This window comes from Ammospiza nelsoni, chromosome 9 (assembly GCF_027579445.1).
Source record: "Ammospiza nelsoni isolate bAmmNel1 chromosome 9, bAmmNel1.pri, whole genome shotgun sequence".
Lineage (NCBI taxonomy): Eukaryota > Metazoa > Chordata > Aves > Passeriformes > Passerellidae > Ammospiza > Ammospiza nelsoni.
The window spans coordinates 33,430,079-33,446,428 of NC_080641.1; the positions used below are offsets into that span (position 1 = coordinate 33,430,079).

General features: G+C 38.4%; 1 long non-coding RNA gene across 1 annotated transcript in view; it reads left to right on the forward strand.

Moving 5' to 3' along the window:
• Positions 1–1,981: 1,981 nt before the first annotated feature.
• Positions 1,982–16,350, forward strand: part of LOC132077102 (uncharacterized) — a 50,987-nt gene continuing 36,618 nt past the window's right edge. Inside the window, exon 1 of the long non-coding RNA XR_009418996.1 lies at positions 1,982–2,074. This is a non-coding gene — a long non-coding RNA (uncharacterized LOC132077102). The remainder of the gene's footprint in view (positions 2,075–16,350) is intronic.

Consider the following 16,350-nt stretch of genomic DNA (forward strand, 5'->3'; position numbering starts at 1 on the left):
AGAAGAGACCATCCTAAATTTAAGGAATTATGTAGCTGGGCATTTGCAACTTGTGTTTTTAGCATGGCAGCTGGTCGGAGGGTTAAGAAAATATGTGGCCATGCAATGTTGGCTGAGATCCTGCCTGATCTTGGGAGTTAAACACAGCCAAGCCCTGTAGTGTTGGATGGGAAACCGCCAAGGAAAATCCAGGGATTCAGTAAGTGGCATCCTTCCTGCACGATTACAGCAACCCAAGTGCCAGCATGGTGCTCGGGGATAGTTTTGTTGGTGGCAGTGATATTTTAATATGAGATGTAAACTTGTAGAAAGATCTCAAGATGTTTTGCACAAAGATAAGGAAGTTTTAATAATCACTGCCTTGTAATTCCATTCTCTGCTTTCTGTTTCATGGAGATTTCTGCCTGTTTTATTCTCTTGGTTGATCATGATCATCACTACAATAAAATCAGATTCTTTCAAGGAGGTGGCTGTATTTTTATAAATTCTGTTTATGTGTACTGCCTCCAGAACCTGTACAGCATTGGGTGAGGTGTAGGACCAGAAGTTTGTGCCTGTATAAAGACGTTTTAAATACTCCTCAGAAGTAGAAAATACATTGGAAAGCTTGTAATAAATAATTTCTCTCCCTTTACTGCTGCTGTTGATTTCAGCTCCTGAGCTGCAATACTTTTGTTGATGCAACTGTACTTTCTAAACCAGATCAGTGTGCTGGTTTGGAGAAAAAAAACCCTCTAAAAGCAGACATTGTTCAACTTTTTAAAATTCTGATGAAGTCTGAAGTGCAGCCATACAATCAGTTCCTAAAGCACAACTGTGGAGGCAGTAAATCCCAATGCAGACCTAGATGAGGGGGAGCAAGGAGGCGGGAAACACCTTCATGTGGTTTTTACACCAGAAAAAACAGTCTGACACATTTTTACCACTGCCAGAAGAGTAATGCCTATTTTAAGGTTTGAAGTTTACCTACTAGACATCAATATCCAATCTTTGTGCAGTTAAATTTACATTATATAAGGAAAAGTTTGGAGTTTATAAAGGATATGCAAAATGGTTTTGATCCTTGAGTTATAATTGTGTCTTGTAATACTATATATAATGCACAAGTAGGAGTGGCTAGATGAACATTTTTTCAGAGGTCAAGCTGTAATTTTTGTTATTTCACTTCACTATTTCCATTTGTAATAAGATTCGATGACACATCTAAATTATTATACACAAGAGTCTCTTCTAATAGTAGTAGGCTCATAAAAAATAACAAGACCAAATGATAACTGTCTCCTGACCCATACATATATTTACAATAGAAGTACTTTAATAAAGGTAGCTACATCCGCTAGATCCCCAGACCTTTATTTGAACTTTTCTGTAGCATAATTGACAGACAGAATTAGAGTGTATATTAAGACCTGAAACTGAACTTTTTCCATAGACTCAGCTTCACTTACATCACTCATAATATTAGAAAGAATCTGTGACAATCATATTAAAATGATGCCACCCTGACACAGATTAACATAGTATGCAATTATATTTAAATGCTGTAATTGGAACTTGTTGTTAAGTGCCTACTGTCACTTCTCAATTCCCCTCAAGGCAAGTAAACCACTTCTTCCTTTGCTCTCTGAATTTAATGCCATATTCTGCACACAGTAAGAGCTGGTATTTCATCAAGAGCATTTTGTTTGCCTCAAATGCTGTGAAAACACAGGCCTTGTGAACACTGCAGGATACAAATCCATCCTGGAAAACGACTCTGTTAAAAAAAAAAAAAAGGGCATTTTGCCATTTCATGCTTATGGGGACAACCTGGGTCTTTGCATTTGATGAGTTTCTTCACCTGAAAGCCATTTCCAGCTCAGTCTTTTGTAGATAGCATTATTAGGTGTAAAGATCCTGAAGGCAGGCCCAGGTGAGACTGATCATACCCAGCTGAATCTTTTTAAACCCCAGGGATGCACACAGGTGTTTCTGAGGGCCTCACCTTGGTGGCAAAGCAGCTTTTCCTTCTGGTGGTGCATGACAAGGGAGAGCTCTGTGGCATCTTCTTGGCAGAGGAGAAACTGCAAATGGGGTAGGTAGGAAAAGAGAACTGTTGTTTATGCTTTTAAAATAAGGTTTTATGGGAAAAATTTAGAAAAATAATTATGGGAATGCTTTTGGGAAATATCCTCCTCTGAGTGCCTCCTCAGATCTCTGTGAATGTGACAGTGTTGCCTGTTGGTCATCAGTCAGTTTTTTACATGTTTTCCTGGGTTTACTCAGAATTGTGTGTACCCCAGATTTTGGTATGATTTCTTTTTTGGGTTGTGCTAGTTAACACCTAAAATATCTAGCTGTGTAAATAGCAAAGTGTTAAAGTTTGGACAAGAGTCTTGCCCTTCTCATGGTCCCAAACTGACTGAAGCTGGACTTTTATTTTTCTAGCACAGCCAGGAACAGCACTGCTTTCCTTCATGTCTGTTGCCAAAATGACCTAGACTTGAACTCTCCCAAGGATGGGAATGTTATTTTGTGTAGTCTCCATACTGGAGCACTCTTAGGGATCTCAGCTAATAGATGTGATAGCCCTGTGTATGTTACATTGGTAATGCAGAAATCTCCAGCGTTGACTCTTGCTCACTGGAAACTTAATCTAAGGCAAGTCCTTTCTCAAACCTAGCAGTTAAATAGTATCCATTTGGAGATTCTTTGGGAAAGCCTGACTGGAAAGGATAGGAAGGAAAAGGTAGGATTTTTTTAATTGTTATGGCTGACTATAGCTTTACTGTGGAAATTGGTATTATCCTGGCTGGGGTGCAATTAGATACACATTCTTAGTGGTGTTGCTTTTCTACATTCTGTACTTGTGCTAATTCTACATGATGTCTACAGGCCTGTGGATGTTTTGAAAGCAGTGACTATAAAGCTGTGCATTGATGCCTTTGATAAATGCATAAGGGACTCAAATCTGAGCCTGGGCATTGATCTACATTGTACAAAAATCCCTCTATTAATCCCTTTCCATTTTCTGTCTTGAAACCATGTATTTTTCTCTGAGCAATGAACTAGAAACCAGCATACCCAGATGCTACAGAGGGCCTTTGGCTCCTTCACAAAATTTGGTCTTAAATAATGTTTTTGCAGTGTGGCAAGTGCTAGAACCCCACATGGTGACCTACATGGCGTTGGCTAGAGCTTTTCTTGTGAATCTAATCCAACAAAAGCAGCTGTCTGTAAACCAGTAGAGCTGCAAAAGTGCTCATGTTTTAGCACTGTGGCCATTCTTCAGGGTACCTGGTAGTAAATGTGAATGTTTCAAATGGGATATAACACTCTCAGTAAAACACATGCACATTTTCCTGTAAAATGATTTGTTTGCTTGTGGGTTTTTTGTTGTGATTTTTTTCCTTTTGGTATTCGCACTATATTTACACACACGCTGCTCCCTGCCTAAACTGGTGGAAGGTAAAAATGCAACTGAACATTCTCTTAAATAGACTTCATGCTGTATTTGATTGGCATTATTGTATGTTTATGGCATCATTAGAGAACAATAAATACAATGGAAACAGTAATATGAAAACACACAATTCCTGCTGATTCCAAGTCTGTGTGTTCTCACCATGCCTTTGTGTCAAGGAAAGAGTTCAATTTACAGGGAGTCCCTAGAACCCTTCAATCATCCCTTGTAAAAGTTTTCCTTTATTTTGTTGGAGTCCAACAGCATTGTTAATTGAAGGATTTTTCTAAGTACTTTGAGCATTATCCTACAACAATAATTCACTATTATTTGATCAGAGTTTGTGACATTGGCTGCTGCTTTCTCAGCCACCATAGCAAGATTCTGTAGATTAGGTCCTGCTCTACATTATCTGAGCCACAATCTCCATCATTAAGACAACTGAGGATATTTCAAGGCTGTATTTGAACCACTGCACTTGTTAATCTATTTCCTTAATTAAATTCTTTCTCTCAGGATTCCCTGTAAAATATGTAGAGTAAAATTCTGGCCCCAGCCAAGCCAGTGGCAAAACTCCCATTGATTTCAATGATCTGAGACTTCATCCTTAAATCCAGACTGGAAGAGATACAGGCCAACAGGCTGCAAAAATACTAATAGAGTCATTTTCAATCCAGTGCCGTGACTGAGGCTTATATTTTGGAAGTGAGAAGCTTAATCCCAATAGTAGGCGACAATACATCTCTCTAAGGAACCAGTGGAAGTGCTGATGAGGCTTAGAGGTTGTGACAGGCCTGCTGTCCTAATTAATAACTTGTCAATCTCAGGATGGAATTAGGCTATTTCATCAGCCCAGGACTCCAACCTGGGGATACGCAAAGGCAGGGTTAATTGAAGCTGTGTTCTAGCTTAAAATATCACAAAGTTTGGGGGGATTGAAGGATCTGGATTAAACTTCTGATGTGCAGTGATACTTCATTAACTTCAGGATATATTTCTAGCAAACAGCAGCATAGTATAAAATAAACTGGAGTTTCATAATTTTCTTTCACGCTACCAAAGAGACATCCAAATATCTCAAAATATTTTGTATTTAGTAAAAGAAAAAAAAAATCTTCCAGGGTTTTAGTGATTGGGAGAATAAAAGTGCAGATTTCTTAAAACTCTGTATGCTGGGGAAAGTATCAGGGGCAATAAACAGAAGAGGAAAGGCAGCATAAAATAATTGCATAATTGTTTTGAGAAAATAAAACCAGTATTTGAATACAGTGACCTGAAAAAGAAACAATAGCAAGTGGCCAAATTTTGCATCAGTTTAGTTCCAACATTTTCATTGTCAGACCCTGACAACCTCAGAGGAGGTGGAAGCAAGGAGATGGAAGCAATTGGAAATGAAAGCACAAAAAAGATGTGCCAAAGACTGTAGGACCTACTAAGAATTTTGAGTCTGCAATCACTATATCCTATTCCAGCCCTCGAAAAAACTAATTGCAACAAATTTGCAGGACTGCCTGCATATAGATAGTTTTTCATATCCTGCTTGAAAAGTATACATGGTATTCAATGGCTTTTTAGAGACAATATTCATCACTCAACTGAAGCACATTGTTTTGAATCATGAATATCTCTGCAGCTAGTAAATAATTTAAAATATTGAAGGAGTCTCCCTGCTATAGCCATGTGCTCATTCCCCTCTGCAACATATGGATCTCTAAGTCCTGGGACACCAGTTAGCTATCCCAACTCCACCATCCCTTCCTTTGAGGGAGCAAACTTGGATTTACTGTCTCATTCTAGCAGGCAGCCAGAAGGGGGGGATGACAGCAAGGTTGTTTAAGACTTAGAGGGCCAAATTATTCTTAACTCCACTAATCACCTCTAGCACGAATAGAGAGGCTTTGCTGTCCATTCTATTGATTGGGAAAAGCAGACTTACAACTAGAAGAAGTGAGGTATGAATGGAAATAAGGGAAGAGAATGCTTGAAAACCTTGGGAGGCCATAAGGGTATTGATTTTGGGAGAATGTAGGTTCTGCCTGCCCCCAAGGGGAGCAGGAAAGGTGCCTGTGTGGAGGAGTTTGCATTGAAGGACTGTGTGTTGTGTAAACAGATCATGTTAGGTTCACCTTGTCATTGGCAGCTGTCAGGTCTGATGGCTATAATATCACATGTACTTTTATAAAATTGAATTATTTTTCCATCCAGGCTACTAAATGACATTTCTGTATTCAGCAGCAAGGTGTAAGGGGAGTAAAAAGCCAAGTGCATTTAGTCCATTAGAACTAGGAGTAAGAACCTATGAAATTCAGGGAAAATATTGTATATGCGTGAGGAGTATTGTGCCTAGCAAGTGCAGCTTCCTCTTCCTCCTGACATTTTGGATTGCTGACTTTTACAGCTCATTGTTTTTCAGCTGAGATTTTCTGTGTTACCCTGATAAAATCATAGTGTTTGATAATAAAGTTGGGAAGGAACAGTAGCCTAACATGGGACTTATCTAATGCTGAAAGTGGTTATTTGTAAACAGATGCTGCTACTAAGTGCTTAAATTAGATAATAAATGGTACCTATCTCATTAATTCCTTCCCTCCATTTACTGTGGTGTGCAGTCTGGGAATTTTTTTTTCTGCTTTTAAGATGTTTTAGGGATGCAATTTGCTTGTGAATCTTGCGCAACTGTCACCGGTTCAATACAGGCTTAAAGGGATTAATTCTTTTCTAGAAGGTCCCAAGTGGACTTTTTATTAACCTTTTGGGTAATAAACATTTATCTCATTTTTACAGCAGCGTTTAACACTATCTATTTATGGCCAAATATCTCTAAATCCATTACATGAGCTGAAAATGCACCTGCTTCAGAAAAAACCTCTCTGGAGAACCTGGAGCAGGCACTGATAATTGTAAACAAAACAAAACAAGAGCCCATAAAATAAAAATAAAAGTATTACCTTGAGTATCATGTCTTACAGAATGGCTGCTTTGAACAAAAACCTAATTATTATCATAGCATGTCTATTACAAAAAAGAAAGAATGAAGAGGATTGATGGAGTTAGTGTGAAACAGAGGTGGGTTCTTATGTGTCCCAGCCACAAGAGCAGCATCTGGGATGTTGTATGTGTATTGATTGAGAGCATGACACTGGGATCTATGAGCCCACCCTCTGCCTCATTGTTTGTAAATTTATAGCCTCCAAAACTGTATTGAAAGCTCTGTATGGAGAAATAATAATATTAGCTAGTGGTAGAAGCAACCCTGGTAAATCCCACATCTGCTGTTGGCTTTTCTCCTCAAAACCCTGGAGAATCAACATGGGTTTTACAGGAGTAAGGATGAGAAAGGAATGGAGGAAAATACTACCTGCCATCCAAAGAACATCTCTGCATGCTGTGAGCACAGAGAACTCAGAACAGAGAGTGTGCACACCTGAAATCTGCAACTGCATTCTCAGGGGGAAAGGATTTTAATCACGTGCTGATTTAAGTGCATCTTCCTATCCTAAAGTTAGGATATGTGCTTGAGAGCTTTGAATTGGAATTGTAGTAACAGATAGTCCCATTAAAAAAAGAATAAAAAAGGTTTCTAGCAAGTGTGATTGAGTTCCAGGGTACAATATCATTCTTCTTGCAGGTCTATTGGACTTTTCATGACCTCAAAATCTTTAAGGTTAATCTAGCTTCAAGTTTGGACAAGAGCTGGGATTTAATCAGAGCTGCATTTCTCCTTACCAGTTGCTCATGGACTGCTACTATTGTACATGTACATCAAATTTTCCTAAAAGGTCATAATTTTCTTATTATGAAGCATACAGTTTTTCATAGTTTCTATGTTTTCCAAAAGTTACACAATTCAGTTTCCTGAAAAGATATTTATCTGGAGCAACAGGAGGTGTAAATGTTCATGGCATTGAGGCAACCTGAAAATTTGCCATTTTAGAAAGAAGTATTTTCACTTACTGAAGTAATTATTCTGTAAATATAACTGATCGTAATGAAGTCGTGACTATTTCAAAATGTGTGAACCTCTTACATCTGAAAGGTAGAAATAGGGGTCAAAGGAATTGCATCATTGCAGCATGAAAGAAAGAAGCACTCTTTTTGCTGGGCTGATCAAATTAATTATGCTAAATAGCTGAAAATAGAGGGAAATGAAACAGAATTAGCCCTTCCAAGGATGCTTAAGGCAAAGCCAGAAATGAGCCCACTTCAGAGTGGTCTAGTGATATTTACAACCGGGGATTTTATGCTGTGCCCTCTGGCTCTGGTTGACACCAGTTCAAGTTACTGGTGCGGGTTCCTGTGGCAGAACTGTGCCATAGGAGGGCAGAGGATGAGAGCTGTGAAGTTCTGGGATGGCACTACCACTAAACATGCAGGTTTTTAGAGACTTTTCAGCAATTAGTAACTGCTGAATTTTGATTTGCCATTTACATAATGTGATTTTTCTTTTCTGTAAGTGGAAGCTAAGAGCTTCCCAAGAAGTTGTGTGTTTGGAAGGAATAGGTAAATGTGCATCAAGCCAAATTTCTGTAGCATGTACACCTGTGCAGCCCAGAGGGAGCAATGGAATCAAACAAATTGAACACAAGAACAGGGAGTACTGAACGGGGTGAAAACGGTTATGTTTTCATTTATATATCAAAATTAATTATAACAGTATTTATTCCCAATGCTGAATCCGTTCACAAGGTGATTTTGACTTAATTTAATGAGTAGTCTTCCTGCTGCTGCAGCGCTCTGAAAATTATTGATTGTGCTCAATTCCCAACATAAAAGCAGTTTGCTAGTACTATCAATTAAATCATAGCTGCATTTTGGTTAAAATGCTTGTCCTATTGATATCAGTATTTATCTCCTTCCTTACCTGAGCTGACAATGTAATCAAAGTACCAGATGTACCAGAATCTCTACATGCTTTGTAGAGATTTTCTTAATATTCACCACTGTGCCTGTAATCTCAAGCAAATATAGAAGACCAGGAGCATTTGCTTTGGTTTTGGGGTTTTGTTTTGCTCTGGATTTGATTAATACAAGGCAAAACTTTCTTCTGTAGAAGTCGTGGCATATCCTTTCCACACCAGCAATGGGCTTAAGTCTTTCCCTCCTGTCTCTATCAGTCAGGAAATGTGCGAGTAAGAAGCAGAAACTGTTCCCAATAGTTCTCATGATTCAGTGAAGGTCACTGATTTTCTGGTACTCACCCAGAAAAGACTTAACACAAGAAATTAAACAATGGCTTTACTGAAGGGTAAAAGTCTTTTGTACTAAGAAGTATTCCACTGTATAGTGAATAATAAATGGAACAAGGTTTCTAAGACCACTTTTAAAAATCTAAAATCCCATCTATTTCTTTACATTTGCATATATATATTACATATTATTATATCCACTTTCTAAATAGGGAGCCTTAGGCTCAGGAATAGTTCATACATGGGTCATGTAGCATATCCACAGAAGAATTAGAAGCACTGAGTTGTCTTTCTCCTGTCTGAATCTGACTCTACAGTAACCACTACACAACACTGGGTAAATAAAAGGCTGATGAGAGGTTTGCAGAAGCCTTAAAAGCTCTTTCTATTGTGAGAAATTAACCCTTTGAGAATGAACTGTTACTTGTTGAAGTAGACGACAAGAAATCCACTGCAGTAAAGTTATTAGGAAATATTCTTGAGACAAGATGAAATGCTTCCCTAGGTGGAACTACTTAGCCAACAAGGTTGTTAGGATTATATAATGGTAGGGGTTCCTGCATAAATAATATATATGTAAATCCCTTGAGAGCTGTGTATTACTTAATAGAATATTCTGCATACTGAAAATGATAACTGCAGAAAAGACTAAATCTACAGAGCACTATCAGCATTGCTAGGACTTAAATTATGCTTCTTCACACCAAAAAACCCCCAATCTTTATGAGAAGATGTTACTTGCTGATGGTCTGAAGCATGTAATTTAAATCTGAATGGTTTCAAAACTTGAATTAGAAACTTGAGTGACTCATCCAATTCAACATAAAGAAACATGAAGTAATGAGATTGGACGGGAAGGTAATGAAGAGAAAATTTTACTGTTATTTCTTATAGATTATGGGGATATGAACAAAAGAAAGATGTGGTACTGATTTGAAATGAGCCCTCTGAAGTAATGAAATAATTTTCAATAGCAATAACAAAACCTTAGGAGCAAGTAAAAGTTTTAATATTAGGGACCTCATTTATTAAACAAAGAAATGCCATAGTAAACAAACCAACAGGGTGAAAGGTTATTCCTCTGGGGGTGTTCTGTGACACATTCACACTACAAATCCAAGCCTGAGAAAATAAAAGAAGCTCCTGAGCTCTGTTACAGAATACATGTGACTTCAGAAGTGATTTGCGTACATATTAGGAAATAGAAAACATGGAAATAAAGCTTGCTACCTGACTTCAGTGGCCCAGGACTTGTGAACACAGGGGTTTTGTGCTCTCACCATCTCAGCTTCCAAATGATTTAGGTATATTGGAAATAGAGTTATGGCTTTGGCTTCTCTGTTGTAATCACCAATACTGAGATTTGACAGGTGCCTAAAATCCTGCACTTGTGCTCCCTGAACCAGGCCTCCAGTACCTGCTTTCCTTGGAGAGGTTCTTTGAGAGGAAACAGAGAAATGTTAGTGGAGCTTCTTATTTGCCAAGATAAGAATTCCCTGAACTTGAGCCCAAAACTGATCTAATACCTGATTTGAATTGCTACAATGGGTAATTACATTCAGATTGAAGAAAAATGGTTGAAAGTCTCTTGGATTCTTCAGTTACGTGCAGAGTCCTCATTCTCTTAAAAACACATGGAGAGATTACTCTTTCTCTTAAGAAATCCTTCAGATAAATTGCATTTGAGGATTGTCAGTTGTATTCTCTGGCATTTCAAGAAAATGAGTTGGATAAGGATGCAGCACAGATAATAGGACTGCTGGGACATCAGGTGAAGAACCACAGAGTGAAATGAGCATTGCTGAGAACTGAGGGCAAAGCAAGAAGCACGTTCACGTTGCTGTGCTCAGTGCAGGCCCCAGTCTGAATGCAGTGAGCTGCTCTCTGATCCAAACACTTGAGGGGTTTAGAGGACAGGGCTGATGTAAGAAAAGATGCAATTTGGTAAGTGATTGTTTAATGTGATGTCAGTGGACAGCAGGCAGAGCTGTTGAGAACAGGTAAACTGCAAAAATACAAATAACTGAAGTACCTGAAAAAATAGTTTGAGTCAAACAAGACAATGGGGGAAAAACAATTAATTCATTTATTGTGAGGGCTGCAGATCATTGGTTAACCTCTAGTACCCACAGGAGTTGTAATTTGCCATAGTATTTTCCAGAACTAGCTCTAAACTACCAGTACCAAAAATAAATAAATAGCTCTGAGAAATTTTTTCTACTGTGGTTTTGATCTACCTAGAAGCCACTCAAGGAAAGCCATTTCTTGCTGTGTTTCTGGCTTATTTTATGTATTGCTTGTTGGTTCGACCAAACACTCAAGCTTCTGAATTGATTCAGCCTTTGCCCACATTTAGAGGTGTCAAATCTCAACTGAAAGCTGGAGGAGCACTCATTTTTCTCTTTCCCATTCACAGCTGCCAAGCTCCTGTGTTTTAGCACCTGCCCAAATTAGCATGCTCTGCTCCAGCGGAGGACTGAGTCCCAGCCATCTCTTACGGGCTAAAGCAGAGATTACAATTCGCTTCAGAAATGCCAGCTCTTCTTGTGGTCTCTGGCTTTCTTTGTGCCTCATCCAGCCAGAGCCAGGATGTATTCCTTGCTGGTGAAAATTGATTTGAACATACAAAAGCCAGGGATGCTTTAGTGGTTTATATCGAGCAGGGGTCTGACCTATCTTTGAACTCTGCATAGGCTGATGCTGTTTTTTTCCCAAATATTTTTTTAAGAGTCTGGTGAGCCTTGTCAAAGCTTTAATTTAGGGAATATGAGTGGGCATGAAATTGAGTTTACCTTTGCCAGTTTGCCTTTGCTACTTCATCAAATAACCAGTTAAAAATCTACTCAAGCAAACCAAATCTTATGCAAAACATCCTTCACAGCCTAGCCCCTCTACCAGAAACAAATTTCAGGACGGTGCTGTCACTATAGCTTCAAGTTTTGATAAATACCACCCTGTGTGGCTGCTGGGCACTGCCATGTGAGAAGTTAGTGCCCAGGGATAAATCCTGACTGTGAGTGAGGGAATTTAAACTAATCAAAGTGGACACACACCAAGCCTCTTACAACTTGACTGAGAAAAAAAAAAAAAAGGCTGGTAAAACTTTTGTTTAATTTGAAGAGAGTTTAGATAAATGCTTTGCAGAGAAACCTTCCTGATGGTTTTGTATGGTGCTTGGGGTCCCTTTGTAATAAACTTGGGGTAGCAAAGTGACAGCAGTGAGCTGCCTGTATTTCTCCTGTGAGCATCTCACTGGATGTGGCTCCTGTGTGAGTTCAGTGCCAACAAACAGCCTCTGCCATCACTAAATGTACCAAAGCATCAGTGGGACCACCAACATCTCTTTTACATACTGAGCCCTGAAGTGGTTATTATTTATCAAGCAATTCTTTCTGAAAATATGCTCAGCAGGTTTTCTCATTCTCTTTTCCTTTCCTCAATGATGGCTAGGGTGCACTATCTTCCCCTTGTATAGCACAGTAATTAACAGCAGGCACTTCACAAGAAAAAGAAACAAAAACAAGCAACCCAAACAACCAAAAAACCAACCAAAAAAAAAAACCCAAAAGCAAATAGGTTTAAATATGGAGAAATATTAGTAAATGCTCATATCATTATTCTAACTTCAGTGATCCTTGACAGTCCCTTCCAGCTCAGGATATTGTATGATTCTAACTGAATTTTAATCTCTCATTTCTCTGGAAATAGCAAGAGAAATTGTGCTCCTGACAGAATAGAAAGTTATCTTTCATAAATTTTTTGATAACTGCAACTACATAATGTTGCAATTTTTAGAAGTTTTTCATCATTCTTGAGAAAAATTCTTTTCACTGGAACCCCCAATTCTGCTTCAAAATATTTTTTCTTTGCAAAAATGTTATCTATCATTTCAAACTAATGCAACAATGTAAGTTTGCATTATTTCATATTTTATGAAATTTTGAAGTATTACTCCTACAGTTTACTATGAAGGCCATGCCATATTTTATGTGTATTGCGCTATTCAGCTGTATTGCAGACTACCTTGACAAATACATGCACAGAGATTGTCCCAGGCATTATTTGAAAGATTTCTGATTGGAGTGGGCAAAGGAAGCAGCAGCAGTGAAATGTGAAGAGGGGCTGAGCTAAGGCTGCCTTTTTTGCTCAATGAGACAAGGTGGCAAATCCAACAGAGGAAAAACTGCTGGGAGTCAAAGCCAACTTCTCCCAGCTTGGGGCATGAGGCTCTTCCCATTGGAAGCAGTTCTGCTTTTTTCAAGGCCACGGGAGCCTGGGGGAATGGTTCTTGGGCTTTCACTTGCCCACATCTTCCCTTTTCCTGCCAGCAGCCCTGGCCCCGCTCCCATTTCAGTGACGGCCCTGTGAACGAGTCTGTAACCTTGGTGGAGAAGCAGGAAAGTGTGTTAATAATAAAAGGGCTAATTGTGCACCCCATCTGCCTTGGAAATGGCTGAGTTCAAAGGAACTGTCCTTGCATAAAGCAAACAGTCCTCCTCCAGAAAACATGGAGCGATGTCTTTTAAATGGCTTCTGCAGAGGAATATCTGTGCAGTATATCAGTGTACATATGAGATGTTCATGCAATTGTGACTCTAAAAAACCTGATTTAGTAAGTATCTAATCTTTCCAATGTTTTTTTCTTTGAGGCATTTTATATGGCACTCATAGGAGGTGACAGAGCTGAAGGGTTTTGTAATGGAGAGAGCAAAAATGCTTTAAATGTGGTTCAAGTGGCAGGACCTTGTGAGGCAGGGGTTTCCCTTTGTCCAAACTCCTTTCTGTGTTAAATATTTTATAATAAAAAGACGTATTCCCCTTGTACTTTGTAACACGCACAATGTCAGGACTAAGAGGGAATGGGGTGTAAATCTGCTGGAGTTACCCCCTGCACCCTCACACACACCATTTTTAATCTTTCAACATCAGACACAATACGTGTGATTGTGATCTCATTTATAGTACTACAAAATGGAGATTAATTCCGTCTAAATCACACACCAAGTCAAGTTTTTGGAAGTGTACCTTTAAGAAGCATATGGCAGAACACAAATGTATTAAAGTCATCAATATTTATGGAGCAGGTAAAATGCATATTAGACAGGCTAGATGCCATCTGTCAAAATAATCTTGATTCCAACTTGCTATCCAAAAAGATGAAGACTATTTCTAGGGCCAGCTCCTTAAGTCAGGTTAAAAGACAACATATTCCTGTGCCAACAAAAGTGAGGTTATCACATAAATGAATATGAAAGGATATCCTTATGTATTGAGTCACTGTCAATTCCAGACATGTACCAAAAATGTCGGACTCTGAACACGTCATGGAGCAGCCCCTAGGCACGACTTTGTCAAAGTAATTTTGTCCTTCAGACCAGAGTGCTAATTGTTCAGAAGTATTCCGGGCAAATTTAGCCAAAAGTAAATTAGCTGGTAACTCTGTATCCCATTTCCTAAATCATCTCTATGAGAAGAGTGGACCACAGAAGCACATTGGTGGAATAGATTATTTTAGGTAAGGAACAGGCTGAAATTTTCCCCTTTCTAGATTAATTTCAGGAAGTGTTGGGATTTAAATATTTAACGGTCTAATCCTGCATCAACTTATGTTAATAAAACTGTCATTAAACCCTGGAGGAAGAAATTTCAGACCCTGAAAGTTAAATTTACTTTAATCCTGTTACACAGGACTGTTTAATGTTCTCCACAGAAATCCCCAAAATAAGGCAAAAGTGACTTGGTTTTCAGATTTTGGGGGGATTTTTGTTTCACACGCACCAACCTGAAGCTCTGATAATGTTTGCCAATTTGGCTAGAATTCTGACTAAGCTTAGGAAAAAAAACAAACCTAAGTTATAGCAGGGGTTTCATGTGGTTTACAGTTTCAACCCAAATAACTTTTAGAATTTTTTGAGTTTCATTCAGAATAAAACAAAGCAGACAATAAGTTGAAGAAAAGGGGATGTGAATGGTGATGCAGCCCAAGTATGTTGGTGGTGTAAGAGTAGAGAGAGGGCCTTCCACTGGTTATTATCAGGGCTAAGTGCAAAATCCCCCTTTTCAATGTTAAAAGAAGTATTTGAAATTATGTTAACTAACATAGCGTCAGCTGCTGCTTTTTTTCCTCATTTTTAAGAAACTCCAAGAGTAGACAATTTCTGTTATTTACTTAAAAAACTCTTCTATATTTACAAGAGTTTTTTAAAATGCCAGGAAATGTGTCATGTTCAGTAACCAACAGACACTTCATTAGCAAAGCTGTTATTAAGCAACACACAGCCAAAGTCTCCTGAAATCAAAAGAAAGTTTTCCATTTGCACCTTAAACCAGACCTTTAAATGCAAGCCAGGTAGTAAAAAATGAGGCCTAATTATTAGATTTCTTTTTTATGAAATGCTTATGTCCTCTGCTATGTTATTAAATGCAGACTGCCTGATCAAGGGTATTTTTTCCCTGAAATGGATTCCCCAGGTCTATTTTATGTCATAGCAAATACCTGCAAAATATTTCATTTGCTCATAAATGCCTTCATTAAATACAAGTTAAGTATATAAGATGAAAGCAACTTTTAGTGAGGAGTGGTTTTTCCCCCTCCTACCAGCTCCATTTTTCATCAGTGATGTGAATCACAGAATCCTAGAATGGCCCGTGTTGGAAGGGACCTTAAAGATCACCTTGTTCCAAATCCCCTGCTGTGGACAAGGACACCTTTCCCTAGACAAGGTTGCTTGGAGCTCCATCCAACCTGGCCTTGAACTCTTCCAGGGATGAAGAATGGATGGTTTGCTGTTGGTGACACAAAAGAACTTGGAGTCTTTTCATTTTTCTCTCAAAACCTCTTATTGAGATAATACATTGAGGTACTAAGTGCAGTGGGGTTTGTTTGTTTTCCCCACCTTCAAAAGGTGTTTATGGAATAGTAGAAAATGACACAATTTAATATTCCAGCTCAGAGGTGGAAAGGAGGGGTGAAAAAAAGAGTAAGGTCACTGAAAACAGGGCATATTTTTTCTGTACAAGTAGAGGTTTGTGTTCTCATTTTGATTCTTCAACTTAAGCCCATCCTGCAAAATGTTTTCAAGTGGGCTCTCCACTGTGAGTGGATGCTGCTGAGCTCCATCTCTAACCCAGACCTCGTATAAAACATTCAGGGAAGACTAAGTCTAATTTAATCCATTACATGATTGTGCAAAATTGCTTAACTGCATCAAAGAAGCGAAGGAATCTACCCTGGGACAGACATTGTCAAAGAGCTTTCAAATGCAAAATGCAATCTTACAGGTGATTTAGTCGTGGGAATGCAGCACTGAGTGTGTGCTTCACTTCTGCCTCTCCAACCAAAACAAAGGAGCCATTATCAGAGAAAGAAATATTAGAACCATTTTCCTTATTAACTTTTCTTATTAGAGGATATTTAGCTATCTATTTATCTTTTCTTTTTCTTCATTTAATCAAAGCAATTTTGTAAAGGATCCTTATAAGTAATAAAACTTCTTCCAGAGAGAAGAGACATTTTAATTCTTTTTCCTAAGTAATAAATTTAAATATTGGTTTAAAAAAGGAGGAGGGGGGAGACTTCTGAATGAAGTGAATCAAATTCAATTCTGAATGAAGTGAATAAAATTCAATTCTGAATGAAGTTTCTTTCCACAAAATCCAGTAATTCTTGCAAAAGTAATATTTCTTCCACAACTAGCTCTTGTTTGTTAGTCACTGAATGTT